This window comes from Carassius auratus, chromosome 22 (genome assembly GCF_003368295.1).
Source record: "Carassius auratus strain Wakin chromosome 22, ASM336829v1, whole genome shotgun sequence".
Taxonomy (NCBI): domain Eukaryota; kingdom Metazoa; phylum Chordata; class Actinopteri; order Cypriniformes; family Cyprinidae; genus Carassius; species Carassius auratus.
The window spans coordinates 33732254-33744291 of record NC_039264.1 but is presented as its reverse complement, the minus strand read 5'-3'; the positions used below and the strand labels follow the sequence as shown (position 1 = coordinate 33744291).

Genomic DNA, 12038 nt, shown 5'->3' with positions numbered 1-12038 from the left:
CCTTGAGTTAAAATCATATTTGTTGAGCTACTGTATAGTAAACTGTTAATTGAGGTGTAAGCGATAGATATTAATGTTACAGTATGACTTTTTTACACTGATTTTTTTCTGTAAAAACAAGATTTATGTAGAGTGAACAGCAGAGCTCCAGTGAGCACATGTACATTTCTGAAGTGCATTTACATAAACATGTCTATTTAACATAAGACAAGCAAAAAAATAAATAATAATTGTTGTTATTTATAAGCTTTAGGGATGAAATAAGAAATTCAACAAGAATTTGAGGCAGTTTTGATTGTAGATGAACAATTTTATACATAGAAATTAATAACATATTCATTCTTGAGATCAGGTTTTCGTAACTATATATATATATATATATATATATATGTGTGTGTGTGTGTATAATTTAAGGATCAAACTGTGGGTCATTTTAGTAGAGTTAGAAATATAAAAACTTAATTCAACATAAAATATTTTTGTCATGACAACCCTTGGAGCTATGGGCATGGTAATATTAGTACATGACAATATACTGTATTGCTGCTGCACCATATAACATACATGAATCACCTCATAGCAGATCTATACAGGTGGAGCCGGGGAAGGTGAAAGGGTTTCTGAAGCAAGCTGCAACTGCTACAGCAACCTCTAGTCATATTTTAATCTTGAGCAGCGAGCTTACTGGTTACCAATACAGGAGAGAACCAATCAGCTGTTCAATGTGATGATGTCATTAGCTTAGATTGAGTTAGATCTATCGGGCTGCGCCATCTAGAGTTTCATGCCTGAACTTTGTACTGGTAATATTACAATCACAATAAAAGGGCAGCTGTGTCTTCAACAAGACCACAAAATGAGCAAATTTTAACATCAAAATATTTACAGACAAATGCATCTAACCTGTCGCTCATATCCTTCAAGTGTTGCGCTTGTTAACATCATACTGTAGGTTACATGATAACATCAACATGGCAGATGAAGTCCGGATCACATTCATACTCAATGAGATGTGGCTGTAGAGTACATATCTTCTAGCGCTTGATAAGTAATTATTGAAATGAAGTACCTTCTCATTTAGAATGCCATTCCGGATGCAGCCTCTATCAACAATCCTGATTTGCCTATCAACCCACATTCAATCACTCTTGTACCCGTTTAGTCTTCATAGAGCTTTATCCATTACTGTGTTCAGATCCTCAGTCCACCCTTTGTAGGATAAAAAAAAAAAACACCAATTTATATTCACTTAGGCATCCCAGTACTTCCAAAATATTTGAACATAACTGCTATTACATGCTATCTACCTGGATTTTATAAATTCTTAATTGTAAACGCACCCATATTCTCTAATTCATTCTTTAACTAATTTCTTTCCACAATATATTTCTTACAGCACTTTATAACATGTTGAACTCTTTCGTTAAAGTAACATACCTCTCATAGACCTGCTGAATGTTTGCTTATCAAATGCATTGTAGCTGTTTAACCTTGTATGCCCCAATCCTACCCTTGTAATGTTCTCCTCAGTTCTGCTCCAACTTGATACTCTTCCCTTACCCACTGCTGACTGTATTTGATACAAATGTTTACATTTGGTATATTTGTCCCAATGCAGTTGCCATAATTTCTAAATACACTTCTTGATTTTATTTCTAACCAGCTTCTTTCTAGTTTTAAAGACAGCTCCTGCATGTCAGAGGAATTGGTGGGCCGAAATGTTTCTCATTGGTGAAAGGCCAATCAGCCTTTACCATAAATATACATCATTACTTTTGGCTGAAAAAAAGATTGTGTGATGCTGTATATTTATATAGATGAGGTTAATTGTGAAAAAAAAAAAGATATTAGGAGTTAAAAATGATTTATCCCTGGCTCAAACCTGAATGTCATTTTACACTGCATGCAGTTGCTTAGTGAAAAACATCAACTAAACAAAACATATTTGGCGCTCAGAATGAGCATAAACTGTTAAAATATTTTGCCTAATTAAATTAAATGAAGTGTAAGTGTACATGTTGCACATGTTCCTGCCCCTATGGTCATGGCACGAAAATACTATTAATGCTATTAATAGTACTTTTAAAAATCTTTAAATTAACTGGCTTTCTATTATGCCTAATGCATTGCAATTAGGACTGCACATTTTGGGAAAATGTTCATATTGCGGTTATTGAGGTCAATAATTCGATATGTGATTATAATAAACAGTATCATGAGTCAACGTGATAGGTTTTTAAGGAAAACGCACACACAGATTAGTGATAATGCTAACATTTGTATTTGTAAAACTATAAATGTTTTCAAACAGAATTATTTTTACAAAATGAAATAACATTTGCATTAACGTAAAAATTTTCTGAAAAGGATAGCTAAAATAAATAAAAAAATTAATAAAAACATACACATTTTCACAAAAATAAGACATTTTAAACATTTTGTCCAAACAGGGACATTTATGCAGGATGAAACATGTACTCTGTATAAACTCTTTTGGAAACTGGATATAAAATTGTGGTTCAGTCAATGATACTAAAAAGCATCATTTTTTTTTGTGTGTGTGTTTTTATGTAACCAACTGGTACTTCCAAATCCTCTTTCTAAATTAAACTTATCACATTAGAGGTCCATTGCCAAAAAACAAGCATATCCACCTTCTCTGGTTTCAGAGCACTGATTTGACACAACATTACCACTGTTGCAAAAAGCTCTCTCTGATGTACAGCTTTGTATGCCTAAATATTTCAGTGCTAGCTTCTTACACCATTTCAGTGGATTTTCTCCATGCTCTATACATGGCATGTAAATGTAAGCATTGAGTTCAGTGGCCACTGCTTCTCTAAACTGTGCCATGAAACCAGATGTGGATAACAATGATGCTCTTGGTGCTGTGCATGTGATTTCCTTGAAGAAACTGGCCAGAATTTTCTTTTGGGCCTTAGCAGCAGGTGGACTTTCCACATCCATGCTATCATTCTCCATCACTGCAGTGCTTTGGGCTACAGATTTGCTGGTGGTGAATATCCTGAAACAAATAATGCACGTTTTAGAAATTTGTTACATTGAATTCTTACCAGTTAAGTAATCAGTTTCACTCACTGTCAACTCAAGAGATGGCTCGTACCTTTAAGGTCTAGGTCTCTTCTTCAGAGATGTATTGTGTTTGGAACCTTAGGTCTAGTAAAGTTGTGAAGTTTAACAAGCCCTGTTTGCCTGTATATTTGTTGTTGAGTTAGCTAACAATTTTTGATTTCAGTGATTTGGTCAGGTCAGTGTCTGCTTCATCTTCAGCCAGCACTGAGGTGTTCAGAAGATGCAGAGCAGGTTTCACACAAGATATGCTCACATAATGTTCACCCAATAAGGCACTTGTAAAGTCTTGGAGTAGGCTTAGTGACTTGTTTACAGATTCCAAGACCTCCAGACCCTGTCATGAAGGGAGTAGGCGTTGCACTTTGCAGTCTGTAGAGAGAACTTGGGACAACGCACAAAATGCTGCTCTAGGACTCTTGCTATCATTTTCTGAGTGGAACCCCATCGTGTTGAGCAGTCTGTCACTATGGCATGCTCTGGGAGGTTGAGCTCTCGTTGTGCTTCCCTCAAGGTCAATCTTTTCTTCCAACTATGGGAGAAGTGGCCCACAATCTTCCTACATATACCAGTAGCTCTGCTAATGCATTGTGCATTTTCTTTCAGAGCATTTTCTGTGAATAAGATAAAAAAAAAACTTACTACAGTAACATTGCAAAATGTTTAAATTCACATTCTGATTACATGCTCAATTCATATTAATAGCATAAAACAGTAATACAAACATGAGAGCACACACACACACACAAAAGTTTGTTTTTGTGAATTGTGAGGACATTCCATAGGCATAATGGTTTCTATACTGTTCAAACCACATTTCAGCAGCAAACATACCCTCATTCATATCCTTCTCTTCACTCTCTGAGGCAGAAGTCTCCAAACTCATCCTTTCTAATCATCCTACTACTTCTCCGCTTGATCCTATTCCATCTCATCTCTTTAAAGCCATTTCTCCTGCAATTGTACCTGCACTCAATCACATTATTAACATATCCCTCCACACTGGCAATTTTCCCTCATCACTTTAACAGGCCTTAATCTCAGTTGTTGAAGCACTGAAACTGGCAAGAGCAGAATCCAAATCTTAAATACTTAGCTTGCTTGATCTGTCCACTGCTTTTGACACAGTTAACCACCAGATCCTCCTGTCAACCCTACCGACAAAGGGCATCTCAGGAACCACACTCCAGTGGTTTGAGTCTTACCTATCAGATAGGTCATTTAAAGTATCTTGGAGAGGTGAGGTGTCCAAGTCGCAACATCTAACTACTGGGGTGCCTCAGGGCTCAGTTCTTGGACCACTTCTTTTCTCCGTCTACATGGCATCATTAAGTTCTGTCATTCAGAAACATGGCTTTTCATACCACTGCTATGCTGATGACATTCAACTCTAGCTCTCATTCCATCCTGATGATCCGACAGTAGCTGCTAGCATCTCAGCTTGTTTCTTATTGGATTAAGGACCATCACCTTCAACTCAACCTTGCCGAGACAGAACTGTTTGTGGTTCCAGCAAACCCATCATTTCATCACAATTTCACCATCAAGTAAGGCACATCAACCATAACTCCTTAAACAGCCAGAAATCTTGGAGTTATGATTTATGTTCAGCTAACTTTCTCGGATCACATTGCTAAAACTGTCCGGTCCTGCAGATTTGCTTTATTCAACATTAAGATGATCAAGCCCTTTCTTTCGGAACATGCTGTACAGCTCCTTGTTCAAGCTCTTGTTCTGTCCAGGCTTGACTATTGCAATGCTCTCTTGGCAGGTCTTCCAACCAGATCCTTCAAACATTTACAGTTAATCCAGAATGCTGCAGCAAGATTTGCTCTGTTTATCAGTTTGCACTGGCTTCCAATAGCTGCTGACATAAAATACAAGGCATTGATGTTTGCATACATAACCACCACTGGCACTGCACCCCTTTACCTAAATTCATTACTTGAGACTTATGTGCTTATCTAGAAGCTTGCATTCTGCAAGTGAACGTCGCTTGATTGTGGCATTCCAAAGAAGCACAGTCACTTTTATGGACTTTTATGTTCCCTCCTGGTGGAATTACCTGCCCAACTCAATCTGAGCAGTCCTTAGCCATCTTCAAGAATCGGCTTAAAACACATTTCTTCTATCTTTATTTGACCCTCTAACTTTAGCACTCACTATTCTAATTCTATTCTTTAAAAAATTAAGTACCTTTCTAATCTTTTTGAATTATATATTTTTTCTTTTATTTATTATTCAATTATATATAAAAAGACCTCTAACACTAGCTTGCTCTATTCTTTTTTCTATTCTGTTTTATTTTTATTATATTATTTAAAAGCCCTTGCTACGTGTACTGTGTTTAAACTGAGACTTGTTATAGCACTTATATATCATTGCTCTTTTGTTGTTTTTATTGCTTCCATTGTCCTCATTTGTAAGTCGCTTTGGATAAAAGTGTCTGCTAAATGTAATGTAAATCATGTCACTACTCTAGGCCTAATGAATGATATTGGAGTAGTAGGCAAATAGATATGGCAGATTTGTTTTTTTACACTCATCCATCTGTTACAAAGTTATATTGAATGCTAATTATTAGCCCTAAATGAAATCGACCACTCTTAGTATGTTTTGTGGCACACAGAATGATACATTGTATTTAAAATGATTTAATTAATAAATTGAGGGTACAATTGTCCCTATCCCCATAATGAATTGCTCTTAAAATTAACTATGGGTTTAATGGGAAGTCGTGACCTAATGGTTAGAGTCGGACTTGTAACCCTAAGGTAGCGAGTTCGAGTCTCGTACCGGCAGGGATTGTACGAGGTGCCCTTGAGAGAGGCACAGTACAACCAACTGCTCCCTGTCTGCTGCAGCATAAATGGCTGCCTACTGCTCTGGGTGAGTGTTCACTGCTGTGTGTCTTCACTTGCACTTTCAATACAAGTACAGTGGTTTAAAATATGTGCTGCATGTAAAAACTAAATATGTAATCAATTTAACTTACCAATGGCAAAATGAAGTCTATGCCCAAAGCACTGGATTCTAGTCCACTGATCAAGCTCTACCGCTTTGGTAATGTTGGTGCCATTGTCTGTTGTGATGGCGACCTGACGCTCCACACAGAGGTTCCACGCAGCCAGTGCCTCACTCAAGCCCACGGGCTATGTTCTCTCTGATGTGGTCGTCAGGGAAATACAATGTTTGCAGGCAGTGACTTTTCAATTCAAACTCCTTGGCGACAAAGTGCACAGTCAATCTAATAAATGGTTCACTTGTCCTGCTTTACCACAGGTCCGTAGTGGTTGAAAAAAATGGTCACAGTAGCCATTTCCTTTTGAAATTCATCTCTGTGCAAGTTATAAAGTTTTGGGATAGCAACTTGATTGAAACAGCTTCAAGAGTGCAGCTGGTACCAATTGTCCACTGTGCGGATCATTTTCTGAAATCCCACTTTACTAACGGTGTGTATGGGCATCAAGACTTTTGCTAGAAAGAGATTAGAAATCAGATCAGTGTCGATCTCTGCATCCATATTCATTCTGGTCTCCTCACTGGGCACACAAGTGTTCTCAGAATGTATGTGTGCTCAAGTCCACAGTTATTTAATATAATTGCAACATTTTGGCATCATATAATCGCACAGGCTGACATAATGATTGCAATTGCAATACGATTAATCCTCCAGCACTAATTGTAATGAATCACAATTGTCTGTGGTCTCCCAGTGGCCACATTATTAGCATTTAGCATTAAGAGATTAATTTATACACACACATGCAAAATATAACACATATGTCTTCATCTCTGAAACATTTGTCTTAAACTTTATAATGAACTCCGACCAGCTTGCAAACCTCAGTGTTCTCAAAATTGCCACTAACAATAGTTTGTAGATTCATATTTTAGCCTCCTATATGTTGTTAAAAATCCAATTTATTTTTGTGTTTCAGTAATGAGCAAGTTAGTGTATTGATGACTTCTGAGAAGGACTGAAAACCTGAAGAAAGATAATTTGGTTTACTCTAGGTATATTAAGAAAACATTTTCAAAAACTGAAGTGATTTCCTTGTTTTATTTCTTAGAATGGGTGTAATTTAACAATTTAACAAACAACCCGAACAATCCTTCAAGATGCTGATTAATCTGTGAAATAATCAACAAAAGATTAATCATTTGAATAATCTCTGAACAAAATAATTACTTAATGCAGCCTTACCTAGCACCTGGATGTACAGGATCAGAACTTCATCCAATTACTGTAATTTCAGACATGCACACATGTAATTTATGACAGATTAAAGAAGATAATTGAGTGAATCTCTCCCCACATGAATGGCAGTGATGAGGCTTTTCTCCAGTGTGGATTTTCTCATGTATTTGAAGTTGTGTTGACCGTTTGAATCTCTTGTCACAGTGTGAACACTTGTAAGGTGTTTCTGTAGTGTGAACTGTCTGGTGCTGTTTCAGTCCAGTGTGGGTTTTTTTGTGTTTGTAAAGAGTTACTCTTCGCATGAAACTCCTCCCACACCGATCACATGTGTACGGCTTCTCTCCGGAATGGATCCTCAAATGAACATGAAGGCTTTCTTTTTGTTTGAAATTCTTCCCACACTGATCACATGTATATGACTTCTCTCCACTGTGGGTTTTCTTGTGTGCAATAAGGTTTTTTCTTTGTGTGAAACTCTTCCCACATTGATCACATGTGTACGGCTTTTCTCCACTGTGGGTTTCCTTGTGTGAAATAAGATTTCCTCTTTGTGTGAAACTCTTCCCACACTGATCACATGTGTACGGCTTCTCCCCACTGTGGGTTTTCTTGTGTTTGTGAAGGGTTGCTCTTCGCATGAAACTCCTCCCACAATGATCACATGTGTACGGCTTCTCTCCAGTGTGGATCCTCATGTGCTCATGAAGGCTTTCTTTTAGTTTGAAATTCTTCCCACACTGATCACATGTATAAGACTTCTCTCTACTGTGGGTTTTCTTGTGCGCAATAAGGTTTTCTCTGAGGGTGAAACTCTTCTCACACTGATCACACGTGTACGGCCTCTCTCCACTGTGGGTTTTCTTGTGTTTGTAAAGGGTTACTCTTCGTATGAAAACTCTTCCCACACTGATCACATGTGTATGGCTTCTCTCCAGTGTGGGTCCTCATGTGATCATGAAGGCTTTCTTTTTGTTTGAAATTCTTCCCACACTGAGCACATGTATGTGACTTCTCTCCATTGTGGGTTTTTTCGTGTGCAATAAGGTTTGCTCTTTGTGTGAAACTCCTCCCACACTGATCACACATGAACGGCTTTTCCCCACTGTGGGTTTTCTTGTGTTTGTAAAGGGTTACTCTTCGTATGAAACTCCTTCCACATTGATCACATGTATACGGCTTCTCTCCAGTGTGGATTTTTATGTGATCATGAAGACTTTCTTTTCGTTTGAATTTCTTCCCACACTGATCACATGTGTATGGCTTCTCTTCACTGTGGGTTTTCTTGTGTGCATTAAGGTTTCCTCTTTGTGTGAAACTCTTTCCACACTGATCACATGTGTAGGACTTCTCTCCCGTGTGGGTTTTCTTGTGTGCATCAAGTGTTCCTCTTTGTGTGAAACTCCTTCCACACTGATCACATGTGTATGGCTTCTCTCCAGTGTGGATCCTCATGTGATCATGAAGCCTATCTTTTCGTTTGAAGCTCTTCCCACACTGATCACATGTGTATGGCTTCTCTCCAGTGTGGATTTTAATGTGATCATGAAGTCTATCTTTTCGTTTGAAACTCAACCCACACTGATCACAGGTATATGACTTCTCTCCACTGTGGGTTTTCTTGTGTGCCATAAGGGTTCCTCTTTGTATAAAACTCCTCCCACACTGATCACAGGTATATGACTTCTCTCCACTGTGGGTTTTCTTGTGTGCAATAAGGGTTCCTCTTTGCGTGAAACCTTTCCCACACTGATCACATGTATATGACTTCTCTCCACTGTGGGTTTTCTTGTGTGCAATAAGGGTTCCTCTTTGTGTGAAACTCCTCCCACACTGATCACATGTGTACGGCTTCTCTCCAGTGTGGATCCTCATGTGTTTCATTAAGGGTTCCCTTTTCTGCGAAACTCTTCCCACATTGATCACATGTGTGTGGCTTCTCCCCAGAGTGTCTTTTCATGTGTTTGAAAAGGTTTCCTTTATGTGCAAAACTTTTGCCACACTGATCACATGTGTGTGGCTTCTCTCCAGTGTGGATATTCATGTGGTATTTAAGGTTTCCTTTGTCTAAGAAACCCTTCCCACACTGATCACATGTGTGTTGCTTCTCTCCACTGTGTCTTTTCATGTGTTTGATAAGGTTACTTTTTTGTGTGAAATTCTTTCCACATTGTTCACATGTGTGTGGCTTCTCTCCATTGTGAATATCTATGTGACGATTAAGCATTTCTTTTAGTCTGAAGCTCTTCCCACATTGTTCACATGTGTATGGTTTCTCTCCAGTGTGGATCCTCTCATGTATTCTCAGATAATCTGGCCGTTTGAATCTCTTGTCACAGTGTGAACACTTGTAAGGGGTTTCTGTAGTGTGAACTGTCTGGTGCACTTTCATTGCACCATATGTAAAAAAAGTCTTCCCACACTTAGAGCAAACATGATCCTTCACACCAATGTGTCTTTTCTGATGTATCTTTAATGCAATCATCTGACTAAAATTCTTTCCACATAAATAACATATGTAAGGCTTCTCCTTTGTATGAGCTTTCAAGCGGCCCTTTAGAAATGTTCTTCTGCTTTGGTCACAGTTTTCTAGTCTCTCTCTAGAATGAGTAAGCACATGTTTTTTAAAAACATCACATTTTCTGAAACTCTTTCCACACTGATCACATGTGTACGGCTTCTCTCCAGTGTGGATCCTCATGTGTTCATTATGGGTTTGCTTGAGTCTGAAACTCTTTCCACACTGATTACATGTGTACGGCTTCTCTCCAGTGTGGATCCTCGTGTGTAAATCAAGTGCTCCTTTTTGTGAGAAACTTTTTCCACATTGATCACATGTGTATGGCTTCTCTCCAGTGTGGATCCTCATGTGTACATCAAGGGCTTGTTTTTGTGTGAAACTCTTCCCACACCGATCACATGTGAATGGCTTCTCTCCAGTGTGGATCATCATGTGTTCGTTAAGAGTTTGCTTAAGTCTGAAACTCTTCCCACACTGATCACATGCATACGGCTTCACTCCGGTGTGGATCATGACATGTTCACTTAGAGCTTTCTTTAGTCTGAAACTCTTCCCACACTGATCACATGCATATGGCTTCTCTCCCGTGTGGATCATCATGTGTTCGTTAAGAGTTTTCTTAAGTATGAAACTCTTCCCACACTGATCGCATGTGTGTGGCTTCTCTCCTGTGTGGATCCTCATGTGTACATTAAGGGCACCTTTTTGTTTGAAACTCTTCTCACACTGATCACACCTGTATGGCCTCTCTCCTGTGTGGATATTCATGTGGTCTTTAAGGTTTCCTTTAAACACAAATGTTTTCCCACACTGATCACATGTGTGAAGATTCTCTCCAGTGTGGATTCTCATGTGGTCCTTAAGGGTTCCTTTATATACAAAAGTTTTCCCACACTGATCACATGGGTGTTGCTTCTCTCCACTGTGTCTTTTCATGTGTTTGATAAGGTTACTTTTTTGTGTGAAATTCTTTCCACATTGTTCACATGTGTGCGGCTTCTCTCCATTGTGAATATCTATGTGACGATTAAGCATTTCTTTTAGTCTGAAGCTCTTCCCACATCGTTCACATGTATACGGCTTCTCTCCAGTGTGGATCCTCTTATGTATTCTCAGATATTCTGACCGTTTGAATCTCTTGTCACAGTGTGAACACTTGTAAGGTTTTTCTGTAGTGTGAACTGTCTGGTGCACTTTCATAGCAGCATATGTAAAAAAAGTCTTCCCACATTCAGAGCAAGCATGATCCTTCACACCGCTGTGTCTTTTCTGATGTATCTTTAAAGCAGCCATGTGACTAAAACTCTTTCCACATAAATAACATATGTAAGTCTTGTCCTTTGTATGGACTTTGAGGTGGTCCTTCAGGAAATGTGGTCTAAAAAATGTTTTACTGCTTTTAACTGCTTTTGTTTCACACTCAGGCCATGTTTTGTCTCTTATTGTCAAGGAGGATCTCCAGGATGCTTCTTCAGTTTTGACATGATGGTTATCCCCCTCTTTAATCAGTTCTTCAATCTCTTTGTTCTCTTCGATCAAGTCTAAAATTAAAGTAAAAATGTTTATTAAAAGAAAAGGTTTTCAGAAAAAAAAAAAAATGTGAAAGGAAAAACCATATGTACCTAGGATGACTTGAGGGCGAGTAATTTATTTGGTAATTTTCATATTTGGATGAATCAACCCTTTAAGCCCCCCCCCCCCCCCCCCAAAAAAAAAGGGGCGGTCATGTTACTTTTTGATGTTATTTATTTTTTAAAAAAATCTGAAATTTTATAATACGTAAAAAACTATATTGGGGCTGAAAAATATGAAATCTGCAAAATGCGTATTTGCTTTACTTTTTGTACCCCCTGACTGCAGATGTAATTCCTAAATTAAAAAAAAAAAAAATATTCAAATCAACAGTTGTTGGCTCATATTATTCTTTAAATTTTTTACAGTATGTCTTTTCTTTTTGAAGGGGCCATTTTTTAAAAGCATTAGTGACTTATGTACTGTTAATACCTTAAACTAGAAGTGCTAGTAGTCCAAATAATGCATGAACTATTATAAAACTTATAGAAGAATGAATAATGAAGAATATACACAAACCTATTTGTTCTTCAGTATCTTCCAATTTTATTTCGCAGGGTTCTGCATCAGTCATGTTTTCAGCTTTCTTTCATAAACCCTTTCACTAATTGTTGCGGGAGGAGTTAAACTGTTGGTAAATTCCTGTGTAGTTGGAGG

General features: G+C 38.0%; 1 pseudogene; it reads right to left on the bottom strand.

Moving 5' to 3' along the window:
• Window positions 1-5923: 5923 nt before the first annotated feature.
• LOC113040434 (zinc finger protein 721-like) lies at window positions 5924-12038 on the bottom strand (annotated as a pseudogene).